The 13198-nt window shown below is 40.3% G+C and overlaps 2 long non-coding RNA genes across 2 annotated transcripts in view; one reads left to right on the forward strand and one right to left on the reverse strand.

The window, feature by feature from the left end:
* The window catches only part of LOC140064311 (uncharacterized), a 56260-nt gene extending 52000 nt beyond the window's left edge, over window positions 1–4260 (forward strand). The window contains exon 3 of the long non-coding RNA XR_011847749.1: window positions 3977–4260. This is a non-coding gene — a long non-coding RNA (uncharacterized lncRNA). The remainder of the gene's footprint in view (window positions 1–3976) is intronic.
* LOC140064310 (uncharacterized) lies at window positions 1844–11350 on the reverse strand. The gene is made up of 4 exons (XR_011847748.1): window positions 11283–11350; window positions 9376–9418; window positions 4708–4887; window positions 1844–1971 (listed from the first exon to the last, which is right to left on the reverse strand). It is a non-coding gene; the product is annotated as an uncharacterized lncRNA (long non-coding RNA).
* Window positions 11351–13198: the final 1848 nt, after the last annotated feature.

The raw sequence follows: 13198 nt of genomic DNA on the forward strand, positions 1-13198 counted from the left end.
GCAGAGCGGGTTGGACATGCTGCGGCATAGGTACCACCAGGTCGCTCCACAGCGGGGGCAGCCAAGGTCGAGGAACCGAAGACAATCTCGTAGTGGGGACAGGAAGGAGGTCAGGATAGGCAGCACAGGATCAGAGCAATAGGTCAGGGTAGGCGGTAGAGGAGCGTAGTTAGGAACGGAACCGGAGTCACAACAGGAAATCTCAATAACAGTACAGGGCATCAGACATAGCTTTCTAAGGCATGAAGATCCGGCAGGGTGTGATGGAAGAGGCAGGTTTAAATAGCCTTGTGGGAAAATGGCCAGTGCCAATTAACGGTGTGCCGGTCCTTGAAGTTTCCTGAAGCTGGCGCACGTGGCCTAGGAGACGGGGACGTGCGCGCACGGACTGAAAACGGAAACGGGGACAAGTGAGTAGTGCCGCGCCAGCGTGCACCCAGTGCTGCGGGGTAAGCACAGGAACCGCGATATGGGTCGCGGGATTACCCATAACAGGAGTCTGGATGTTAGACAATACTACGTGTCACTGCTATGCCAGCTAGTAGAAACAGTAGCCAAGGCTTTCCTTGGGCTAAACAGCTAAACACTGTGTAAATGTAAATGTGTTCACTATAAGTCTCAGGGCAATGCTGTTATCAGGGATCTATAAAGAAGCATTATAATTTCCAACATTTACTTTATTAAAAACAAACAGTGGTAAGGGCCCCGACCAGTTTGCGCCCCTGGTCCTCCTCCACTCTTAATCTGGCCTTGGCAGAGAGTTATATTTACCAGAGATTAATCAAGTTCAGAGGCTAAAGGGGGAGCGTCACTTCAGATGTCCCTGGATTTGGCTTTATAGTACCTAGAAAAAGGCATTTGGTGTCAACTTAAAGATAAGAATCACATCTTTCAGATCACTTTCTGTGGGGTTCTGTGGTTTACAGGACCACAAATAAAAACAGTTAAAGTCATAGTTGAAGATGCATTCTGCAGCTAATGTTGCTGCCAATGTTTGTATCTCCAGTTCTGTAGCTTACACAACCACTGATGTGATGTGAAAAAGAAGATTCAAAATAGAAACTAGTACTCACCTCTCATTATTGCCATACCTACAGTTCCAATGCTTCCCAGGTCTTCATACTTGCGTCTACCAACACACTGGAAATATCTAGAATTCCCCCCACTGCCAAATAACTTGCCTCGTCCATTGACTGACTGCGTGGACATCTCCAAGACTTTACTGTGTGTGTCCGACAGCAGAAAGGATGTGGAAATTGCTGACCTCTAAACTCCTAAGTTTTACGGTATATATTCAAACTCATCTATTTTATAAACATGTGGGAGACACTGAAAAATATATATTGTCTTAACACTTTGTCAGAGCTCTTATTGTCTATAAAGAGTAAAGGTGAAAAAGAATTTCTGCAAAATGATAGTGGAAAGCATCCTGTATCTAATGCATGGCAAAAGGTCAGAGGTGAAATGAGTTAGAAGAAATCCTGTCTAGCATGCAAATTCCCCATGCCCCTGCATCAGCATTAAGGCTAAATAATGTCTAAACTGATCTATGGGACAGAACGCAGCCGCAGCGCCCATTGTGCGTCACTCTCTGCTTTCTGTCCCCAGCAAGGTATTTGTGTTTGAAATGCCCGTATCAGATAGCACTTCAAGAGTGTTACCATCACATATGCAAATATCTCATTTCCCAAGAGGCCTTGCAGCACACTGGAGAGACATTTGTGAGATTTGCCTAATTTAAACAATATGTTTATATCTGTACACAAAAGAGGCCTGTTTCTAAAGTGAATATCAATGGGCTCTGCAATAATATACAACGTGTTCTGTGAGCACTTACCACTGATATAATTAGACACCCAAAAGATGGATACCCACAATGCACTTCATTTTTCAATTTTTGTTGGTTCTATTGTTCATTAGCATAAGTTGGGTCATTACAGCAAGTCAGAGTATACATGGTTAAAATTGATCCTTGAAAAATGAGAAAAAGTGTGTTACTTTGGTTATAAAATTTTAAATGACATATTTAGTAAGCAAAGGGAAGTGTAAATTATGTGGGCTTACTTTCAGAAGTAACCAAAAGTACTATTAAGGGAGGCTCATGGTTGTCTTATTAGGGTACATGGATATCCTAGGGCAGTGGTGGCAAAGCTATGGCACGGGTGCCAGAGGTGGCACTCGGAGCCCTCTCTATGGGCACCTGCACAATCACCCCAGCGTAGAGTTTGCCAGACCGGACGCAAGGCCTCTTGCAGTTCCAGGCAGCCCAAGACCCTGGAAGGAAGCTACCATGATAATCCAAACTTCTTCTCCTTCTTTCTACTGTATTGGTGTCCTCAGGTGCCTATACAATTTAAACAGAGTAGGGAGTAATAAGTTACTGTTTAAATTGTCACATTGACACGTTGCGAAAAATTTGTGGGTTTTTGGATGTAGTTTGGGCACTCGGTGTCTAAAAGGTTTGCCATCATTGTCCTAGGGGGAGTCTCTCCCTTTAATAATGATGCTACTAAAATGTTTGGGAGATGTTTACAGGCAAATTAGCTAAAATGTTTTTCAAAAATGAAAAAAAAAATTACATTTTCTCCATCTTTGTGGATAAGAAATGAACCATAATGTGGTGTTTTTGGCGGTAGCTGATCTCCCTAATGACATGAAGGGGTCAGGTTAATTTTCTGGCAGATTATAGAGGTTGTCCCTTGATCTACAACAGAGTTACAAGAAATAGAGGGAATGGCTCTCGGATCCTCCTCCATGATGTCTATATGCTCAAATAGGGCACAAGAACAGGAGATGCCTAATCCCAGAAACCCTCTAATAACACCGGGATTGACATGAAATGTTGGAAATTTGTGTAGTATTAAGTGAAGTAACTGTTTGCTCTACCGTCTGTACAAAATGCAGGCGCTGTAAAATCCTGTCATTGTATAATTCTAGCTTGAATTAGCAGATTGGATTTCACAGTGGACCTTGTGATTGTCTGGCTGAGTCTTATAGCTTCCAACACAAAGATATTATTGGCAGGCCATGTGACCTCAGCCGCTGCTCCGCAGCTTATTCCATGTTGCAAACAACTCATTTTAAAATATATGATTTAGTAATTTATCTGTAGACATAAAAGTACAATGCCTTTGAGCTCTATAATATATACGACAGAAATAGGATCAAACTATAGCAATCTGTAGGCTATAGGAGATTATGGAATTTATAAACATATATTCTGGGGGTCATAGCACTGAAATTTAACACATTTCCATTCTTTAGGGTTTTTATACAAGAAAGCCATTGTCATAGCAAAATAGGGTCCACCTCTTTGGTGCTGGCTTATATCTAAAAGCGAAGGGTGCTATCCCTCAGCCATGTTCCTACGGAATTGATTTTGATCACTTTTAAAAAAAACATGATCATTATTTTATTTTTCGCACTGGGCAACAATTTCCACAAAGAAAAACAAACTCATTTGTCTACATTACTTTTTCCACATTCACTTTAATGATACTGTGTTACACTGCGGATTTCATGTACTAAAATCCACAACGTGTGCAGATACCCTAACAGTGCCCTTGATCTTGCAAGAGTGGAGGATAACCTCAACATCCGTCAGCCACTATAAATGTATAATTATATTCACAATAAAGTATATTTACAAAAAAAGTGAGAGGTCACATGACAAAAGATTTTTTACTAGACACTGGAATTTCTTTGTAGAAAGGTAGAGAATGGGTGTGGTGTTCAGCTTGAATTTGGACTCATATACAGTAATGTATAGATCATCCAAAATTTATTAGAGGAATAGTTCAAAACAATTATTTGGCCACATAACACAAAGGCAGATAACGAGTTTCAGATGGAGAGTCCTTATTCTCAGTCTGAAACGCGTTTCCTTCCCTTGTGTTATGTGGCCATGTAACTTTTTTTTAATATGCCTTCAAAATTCTGGATGTTTTTAATCTATTAACTTTTTGTCTTGTGCCAGGATTTTTTGGATCTACCCTTGTACCGTGAAGCCGGATCAAGTTTTCACACCAAGCACAGCTGTACACATAGGACAAGCGACTAACGTGATGAGCTGACTGTTTTTTCTGTCTAGTATGTTTTTGCTTACGGTATATTCCATACTTGTAAATGAAACCTCTATACATGCTAGCACCGTGGCCGCAGGATGGTTGCACATAGTGCTGATTTGTGATTGTACCTTAAAGCCCTACTAGATGTTGGTTCTCCTGATCATCAAATCAAAGGCAGGAAAAAAGGGCTCACCATAAGACCTCCATAAGTAAACTTAACTTTCAATGGATCTTCCAGTCTTGTTTTCTTGTTTACTTCAGTATTCCATGGGCGCCTGGAAATGATCTGGGCAGGTACAGGAGCTTCTGGCCTAATCTATGGATCAAATGATCCATCTACTAATCTACTAATCCACGCCGTCCAAAAACATTTTGCTGTTTCTGCCCCTGACTTCAAACACTTCCTAACACTGAGGACAAAATAGTTAAAATAACCATCCTGCATCCCTAACGGTGCGCCCCCTCATAAAACCTGTTAACTAAGATTAATATCTTTAAGTGCATCATACAGGCATGTCTTGCTTACCACAGGGGACACTACCCAAAATCTTTAAATAGTGCAGACGGGGGAAGTGTGTATACGCCCTTTTTTGGCAAAATCCAATGTGTAATCATACCACACCTATATTCATTTACATACCTGCCTGAGACATAACTGCATGCCAAGTTTCTCAGTAATGTGATCTTGGCGCATTCGTTTTTCAGTTGGTGAGTGTGCTTTGCTTCAATCCCAGTGTTGTAGCCTGTGACGTCTGCCTTGTTATTGGCCAAGCTTGGGTAGTGGCACAGAAGCGGAGAATCTCTGCATAGAGACATGATGCTGAAAAAATGAATCCTTTCATTGTTTAATTCAGTTTGTGTTGGAACAACCACCCCTATTTTAGGGCTTCCATGTTTACAGTTTCCTAGAATCCATCCAATAATGGTATTAGAGCCCCAACGTACAGACAAAATGACTATCATTATTATTAAATTATGTGCTGAGCATTTCAAATCAGAAAATAACTTCCATACAAAGTGATGCTTTCACCACATTGACTAATTCACTCTGGGAATGCTTCGGGCTCTGTTGCCTGAGAACAGTGACAAGACTTTATTCTCCTTTGAAACACAGTTCAAGGAGCCACATTTGCCAAGCCATGGATAGACCGTGGTGCTGATGACGCCGTCACCCACTGAGATTGTGTGCTGCAGACTTTTCTGTTAGGGTTGGAGTGGTTTTCATTAAACATCCATATAGAAGGATCAGCCCAACCCACAAAGGGAATTCCTGTGTCTTCAAACTTGTCTTTGAAGAGCACATCCAAGCAATAACAAATTAATACAATAGTATTTGAAGGAATCAACCATTTTTTTGTGTTGATTTTTGTATTTCTTTTGAGGTCTGGTTACAGTGTGCTAACTTTGTATTGGCCTCTATCAGGTCACTACATGACCTGTGTGTGCTCACCTGCCTCATAGGACAAGATTGTTAGCATTGATCATATTCTATCTCAGCTTCTCTTTTATAATCATAGTATCATAGTTTATAAGGCTGGAAAATGACGCAAGTCCATCAAGTTCAACCTTGCCGGTTGAATGGTGCCGGTAGTAGGTGCCTGTTAGATTGTGCTTTCAGTAGGATCTAACACAGTGCCTGTCAGCCTATTCATAATGCATTAGCATTGTAGTATATTATATTGAACAAGTAATCTAATGATCACTTGTTCATGTCCAACACTAGGACTAAGTACAACAGTACAAAGAAAGTAAAAAAAAAAAATACAGTATATACTCGATTATAAGCTGACCCGAGTATAAGCACGAGGTCCCTAATTTTACCACCAAAAGCTGGGAAAACCTATTCACTTGAGTATAAGCTGAGGGTAGTAAATGCATTGGTCACAGCCTCCCAGTATATAGCCAGAAAGCCCCCAGTAGTATAAAGCCAGACCCCTTTAGTATATAGCCAGCCCCCTTTAGTATACAGCCATCCCCCTGTAGTATACAGCCAGCCCCCTTTAGTAGCCAGCCCCCTTTATTAGCCAGCCAGGCCCCTTTAGTATACGAATAGCCCCCAGATTGGCCAGCACTTAGATACACACCTTCGGGTGGTCCCGATGTTAGGCGCAGCTTTCCGATGATGCGACCGTTGATGACATCATAGTATGCGCCGGCCCGGCAGAACACATGGCTGCATCTCCGCTGGCTGTTACAGCATGCAGAAGAAAGAAGAGGAGACGCAGGGACCGGAGCATTGCAGAGATGACAGAAGAGGAGCCGCGCTGAACATCTGGGTCACCGGAAGGTGAGTATATAAGTTTATTTTTTTTATTGGTAAATAAAATAAATGAATCCCCTAAATTCCCTTATGCCCCATCACATATAAAAATGTTTTTTTTTCATGAAAAAAAAGTGAAAATCACACTACATATGGGGTATGGCCAACTTCGTAACAACCCATAAAATAACATAAAATTGTTACTGAACCCATACGGTGAACAACAATACTTTCACAACCAATTTCATTAAAAAAAGCTAAAAAGTAATCAAAAAGTAACATTTACTGTTGCCAATAAAAAGTACAGCTTGTCCCACAAAAAACAAGCCCAAAAACAGATCTGTATAAAATGTGAAAAATTGCACCCACAATTCTTTGCCCCATAACAACCTTGAAAAATTAGAGGATGCATAAAAAGCCATGCAAACATAAAGCAGGCATTTTGGAAATGTTATTTATAAAGTTATTTGGGTGCTATGACTATCTACTTGATAAGCAAAGAATTTAAAACTTTGAAAATTGAGAATTTTTCAAAATTTTTGACAAATTTCGTGTTTTTCATAATTAAACGCAATAGATATCATCCAAACATTTTCACTAATTTAAAGTACAATGTGTGACAAGAAAACAATCACAATAACCTGGATATGTTAAAGCATTTAAAGATTATAACCACTTATAGTGAAACAGGGTACATTTTTAAAAAATCGGCCTTGGTTCGGAAGCCCCAAAGTGTCTTTGTCCTTAAGGGGTTAATCTTGTACTGTTGATAAAAGTAATTTAATGATGAACCTCAAACCTGCTCTTATATCCCATCTATTTAGGAAAGCCAATCACATTCCCTAACTGCATGAAACCCTCCACCCCGACTACCGTCCAGACTGGGAAAAGTTTTCGATAGCCGCTACAATGCAGCCACTACTTGCTGTCATTTTATAGGAAGCTTCTATGTTTACTTCCAGTGGATAGAATTTTGACCATGGTCACACAGGTGCACGGCTCCTTATAACACACACGAGTCGTGCACCTGTATTACCATGGTCAGATTTCTGTCCACTGGTAGTAAACATAGAAGCTTCCTATAGAATAACAGCAAGCAGAGATCTAGAAAACCATTAGGAATTGATACAGAATTGATACAGAAAATGTATTGAAAAATTGCATAGCTGTCCATTATACAAACATTAACATTTGTTTGCTGAAATGGGAACACCCCTTTTAAGTTTACCATCTTCCAATACCCCCAAGTTTAGGGCTTTACTAGGCATATCCATTATCGGTTTTAAGCAATCTCAGTGTTTTGTTGGTTGGACTCAGGCACCGCCATCGTGTTGTGGGACATGCAGTAACTGCATAAGAAAAATCTATTTGTTTCCTTGTGCTATTGCTCCAGCAGTATTGGTCGTATCCACAGACAACATGGCTACATGGCACAGGTAATCTATTCTAATAACATCAAATTGTAGAAATTTATGTATATGGCATATGATTCAAATTAAATGTCAACGTCCACACGAGAATACCCCTTTAAGGTTCTGTTTACCCTGTGCATAGGTGTGCATTACTGCAAATGTTTAAATATCTATGTTTGACCCTGGCTCTGACTATGATCTATCATTCTGTATTCTGTTCTGGTAGAGACTTTAGCTTGACATGAACTGACCTGTTCTGTCCTGTCCTGACCTCTGACCTGTACGTTTGATTCTGTCTGTTCATCTCTCCTAACCTGTGGCTTGTACCTTGAATTCTACTTGACTGATGGCTGCCTTGACCCCCAACTGTCTAAGATTATTCTTAATCTAACCTCTGGTGCTTTGCAGTGGCATCCTCTGACTTTCCTGGGAAAGCTATCATTTACCATGAGACTACTCAGAGAGGCAGCAGCCTTGTGTCTCTGTCACAATGAAGTTCAGACTCCTGTATCGGGGTTAATGGGTTGAAATTGACAAGGACACATGAAAAGGGCCCTTGGATAACATCCAAAGTAAAATCAGTTGGGTGACATGGTAAGCCCCTTGTTATACTAAAGCTGGAATTGTGTCATGCAAAAGATTTCTTTTTATTAGGTTTAAAAAATGAGGGTGTACTTTCTTTTTTTCATGACGGCATATGTTTGTCATTTATATGTGGTTAATCTGAACAGTTTTGTACCATATACTTGTACTTACTGTCTATGGAAGTGCTAGTGTAATAGTGCTTGTATTGGATATTTGTATATACATCTATCTATATATCTATCCATTGATACATATGTTATCTCTCTCTCTCTCTCACACACTCACTCTTCCTGTCTGTCTCTATGTCTCTGATTTACTCTCCCTACCTGTCTCTTTGTCTCTCAATCGCTTTCCCTGCCTATCTGTCTCTCTGTCTCTCACTCACTCTCCCTGCTGGTCTCTCACTCTCTCTGCTGGTCTCTCTGTCTCTCACTCACTCTCCTTACCAGTCTCTCTGTCTCTCACTCACTCTCCCTGCCTGTCTCTCACTCACTCTCCCTGCTGGCCTCTCTGTCTCTCACTCTTCTTGCATGTCTCTCTGTCTCTCACTTTCCCTGCCTATCTGTCTCTCTGTCTCTCACTCACTCTCCCTGCTGGTCTGTCACTCTCTCTGCTGGTCTCTCTGTCTCTCACTCACTCTCCTTGCCAGTCTCTCTGTCTATCACTCACTTTAAGAGGAAGTCTTATATGAGTAATCCAGCTCACCTGGCGATGCATGGTTTGAAGAGCTCACTCTCACTCACTCTCCCTTACTATCTCTCTCTCACTCTTCCTGTTGGTCTCTCTGTCTCCCACTCACTCTCCCTGCTTGTCTCTCTGTCTCTTATTCACTCTTCCTGCTTGTCTCTCACTCTCCCTGCCTTTCTCTCTGTCTCTCACTCACTCTCCCTGCCTGTCTCTCTCTCACTCACTTTCCCTGGATGTCTCTCTGCCACTCACTCTCCCTGCCTGTCTCTCACTCACTCACTCACTCACTCACTCACTCTCCCTGCCTGTCTTTCTGTCTCTCACTCACTTTAACAGGAAGTCATATATGAGTAATCCCGCTCACCTGGCGATGCATGGTTTGAAGAGCTGAGGTGCCAACAGCACGTCTAAATAGGAAAATTCAAATAGAATGAACCAGTAAATCCACTGGAATAAGATGAAAACACAAGTTCTTTATTCCATCTTCATAAAACCAGCAGCAACATTACGTCAGAGAAAATTGGGTCAAAAGATCTTTACGACTCTTAATCATAATGCCCAGAAATGGGAGGAGCTAGACAACATCAATCATACATCATTTAATACATTTTAATAACAAACATTGATAGATTAAAATAAAGGCATTTCTAATGTTCATGTCATGTGGAGCAACACTATTTAGTAATAAAATCCAAGAGCCTTCCCTGTTCAACAGGCACCGCCGCTCTGTGAGATGGACACCCTTTCAATGCCAGAAAAACTCAAACTTGAGGTTTCTCCATGATGAACGGTTCGAAAATGAAACATAGCACTAGAGACATTTTTCTCGTTAATATTAGAGATATAATTTATATGCTTGTCGATACGTTTTTAAAGTTTTCTTGCCGTGCAGCCAACATAAGACAAGTTACATTCTGTACAGTCAAATTTATAAACTACATTACATCTATTGCAGTTTATAAAGGTTTTAATAGGGAGGACACTTATCAATGGCTAATGTAACATTTTAAATTTCATTAGCAAAAGGGCTTTCTCTACACGGTGACATGTCACATTTAAAGAAAACTACCAGATCGAGCCATATATTTTTTCTAGGACATGGTCCGACCACACTAGGTGATAATAAATAACCCAATGTGGGTGCTTTTTTGGTAGAGAAACTACAACCTGAAGTCAAGATATCTTTAAGTTTCTCATCCTCATTTAAGACTTGTATATATTTTTGAATAATATTCCATATTTTGTTATACTCCATGTAAGTGGTCACCATAGTAGGGCGATTGTTCCAAGTTTTATTTGTTTATATTTTGTTCAGAGCATAAAAGATTTAACCTATCTCCATCATCACTAATCCTTTCTGCTCGTTTTCAAGTCCAGTTTGGGAACTTGCGAGCAGTCAACCGAGTAGAAATGTTATCTTTTTATTCCTTGTAACTTTCTACATTGGAACAGTTTCTCTTAGCCCGCAGCATCTGACCCACAGCCACACATTTTATAGTGTGTTCTGAATGTCAAGATGCTGTCCCATGTACCTCTGTCTGACTCCTCTTCTCTCCATCAGACTAGAAGAGAAGACGGCCGTGCATGGCCATTCTGCTCCAATAATCTCTATAGAGCCACTGGAGATCGTCCGAGCCCAATGGGGCTCACAATCTAATCAACCTCCCAGTATGTTTCGGTGTGTGGGTGGAAACCGGGGGACCCGGAGGAAACCCACGCAAACAAGGAGGACTTGAAACCAGGTTTGGAATTAACAGGGTAGAGGAAGGGGTTCCTTACTTGACATTCAGGAAACCACTCTTCTAATCCCAAAGAGGCACTTTCTATCCCTAAATTTTGCAAATCACTAGTAACAATGTAATCATGAAAGGAAAAATCATTACAGGCAGTCCCCGGGTTACATACAAGATAGGGTCTGTAGGTTTGTTCTTAAGTTGAGTTTGTATGTAAGTCGGAACTGTATATTTTATCATTGTAATCCCAGCCAGAACTTTTTTGGTCTCTCTGACAATTGGATTTTAAAAATGTTGGGTTGTCATAATAACCAGGATTAACACTAAAGCTTCATTACAGACACATTTGATAACTGTTACAGCTGATTATTGTAGCTTAGGACTAAAGTACAGTAAAGTACAGTCTCTCACTCACTCACTTCACTCTCCCTACCTGTCTCTAACTTTCCCTGCCTGTCTCTCTGTCTCTCACTCTCTCTGCTGGTCTCTCTTTCTCTCTCTGTCTCTCTCTGTCTATATCTGTCTCTCTCCATCTTACCTCACAGATAAGCTGTCCTATACTCATTGCCTATAATAACCAAAGCTTAGAGCTCGCATTAATGATCTCTGGCAGAATAGCAACCAATCACGGCTCAGCTTCTAACTGCCACAACAGCAGCAGCAGCAGCAGAAAATTGCTCTTGTGTATGGTGGTTAATTTTGATGAAAATTTTGATTTAATATCTAGTCTATGACATTCCCTCAGTCACAGAGAGCGTCTGTGAAAAAGTTGGTTCTAAAGATGACAATAATTCCATGTTTAAATTTACTTTGGTGCGTGTGGTGGTGGTGTATTTACATCACTGAGAAAGAGTTTCTAAGGATTAGGCTTACCAATAAATTTTGGTAGAACGTGGTGGTGGTACTGCAGCAACAATCACCGGAGTAATAGGAGTAATGGAGTAATCGGACACTCTGTGATTCATATTTCACCTTTTCCCTTGAATGTCCAATCTAATTATATCCTTGGTATATTTATTAGTCTTATTGATACACAATTAGGTTAGTGGTAGAGATTGGGAGAACACTTTCCCAGATCCATGTTTATATCCCAGAGCAAAATTCCTTGCCTCTGGGAAAGGATTGTGCTTTTTTTCTTCTTAGCTGCCCTGTGTTTGGAGACATACAAATTATGCTAAATCTTATTTCACTGACATAAGACACAGAGTTGGTTTCTTGTTTTATAATTGATGTACTGCAGGCTATAATGTTAAAATGAAAAAGGTCTATAAAAGCCTTCCACACACTGCCTGACATTGTTTTCTCATTCAGGATCAACTGGCCACACACGAAACTAATGGGCAGAGGTGGAACAGTTAGGGGCAGTAATGGAAACTAACTGCATCAATTTATACAGGTTAAAATGGTATAGTATGTCAAATGATTGTATCATTCTATATGATAATTATAGAATATATTTACTGTGAAGTTTAATGCAATTTATGTATTCTATATTTCTATTTTTTTCACATAAGTGGTTGAATTCCTGGAGGTTGGTAGTTAAGGCTTAAACTTGTGAGAAAGTTTTATATATTTATGGGTTTGTACTCTTTAAAGGAAACCTACCATGAAGAATCCACTATCAGAAGTAGATCTGATGGTAGATTCCTTCTGCCTGCTTCTGCTCTGATCTTTAATTTAATAGTTCTGGAACCCAACTGAACTTTATTTTAGTAATATTTAAATAACTGAAGAGGCTACTGAGGCATGTACTAGCCTGGCCGGGCATTATTGAATTACAGATCTACTTCTGATGGTAGATTCCGCATGGTAGGTTTCCTTTAAACAACATGTAATCTATATGCAATTTTTGTCAAGTGGAGCCTACAAAACCTTTCATGAAAGACTACTCATTCATGAAACATCATGCAGCCTTCCCTCACTAATTAAATCTCAAGCAGCCTCCCCTCATTAATGAAATGTCCACCAGCCTTTCCTTATTCATGAAATGTCCTCCCTTCAGTTATGAAATGCACAGCAGCCTCGCCTCAGTAATCTGCCATCTGACAGACTGTGGGCCGCCTCCATCTCGTGCACAGTCTCGGTCGCAATCCCCACGACTGTGATGGTTACACCCTTGCTACTATGATTACTTCCGTGAGACTTATTATTCTGAATTATTGTTGAGAATTTTCAACCTACTGCTGGTGCTTCTGGCACCAGCAGTAGGTAGAAACGTATTTTTATTGCCAAATGTTGGTCTTCCATCGCTCTGATACTGATGACCTATTCTATTGATAAGTCATCAATATATACTAACCCCCTTTAATTGAATTATGGCCAATTCTGATCTTTTGTGTCCTAGATTAAAACGGAACAATTTTTTCGATCTTAATAGACTGTTTCCCAACACAGAAGACATTAACTCCGATGTTAGGAGAAATATCAGAGAATCCTACAAATAAACTTTATTTT

The sequence above is a fragment of the Engystomops pustulosus genome, chromosome 6 (assembly GCF_040894005.1).
Source record: "Engystomops pustulosus chromosome 6, aEngPut4.maternal, whole genome shotgun sequence".
NCBI lineage: Eukaryota > Metazoa > Chordata > Amphibia > Anura > Leptodactylidae > Engystomops > Engystomops pustulosus.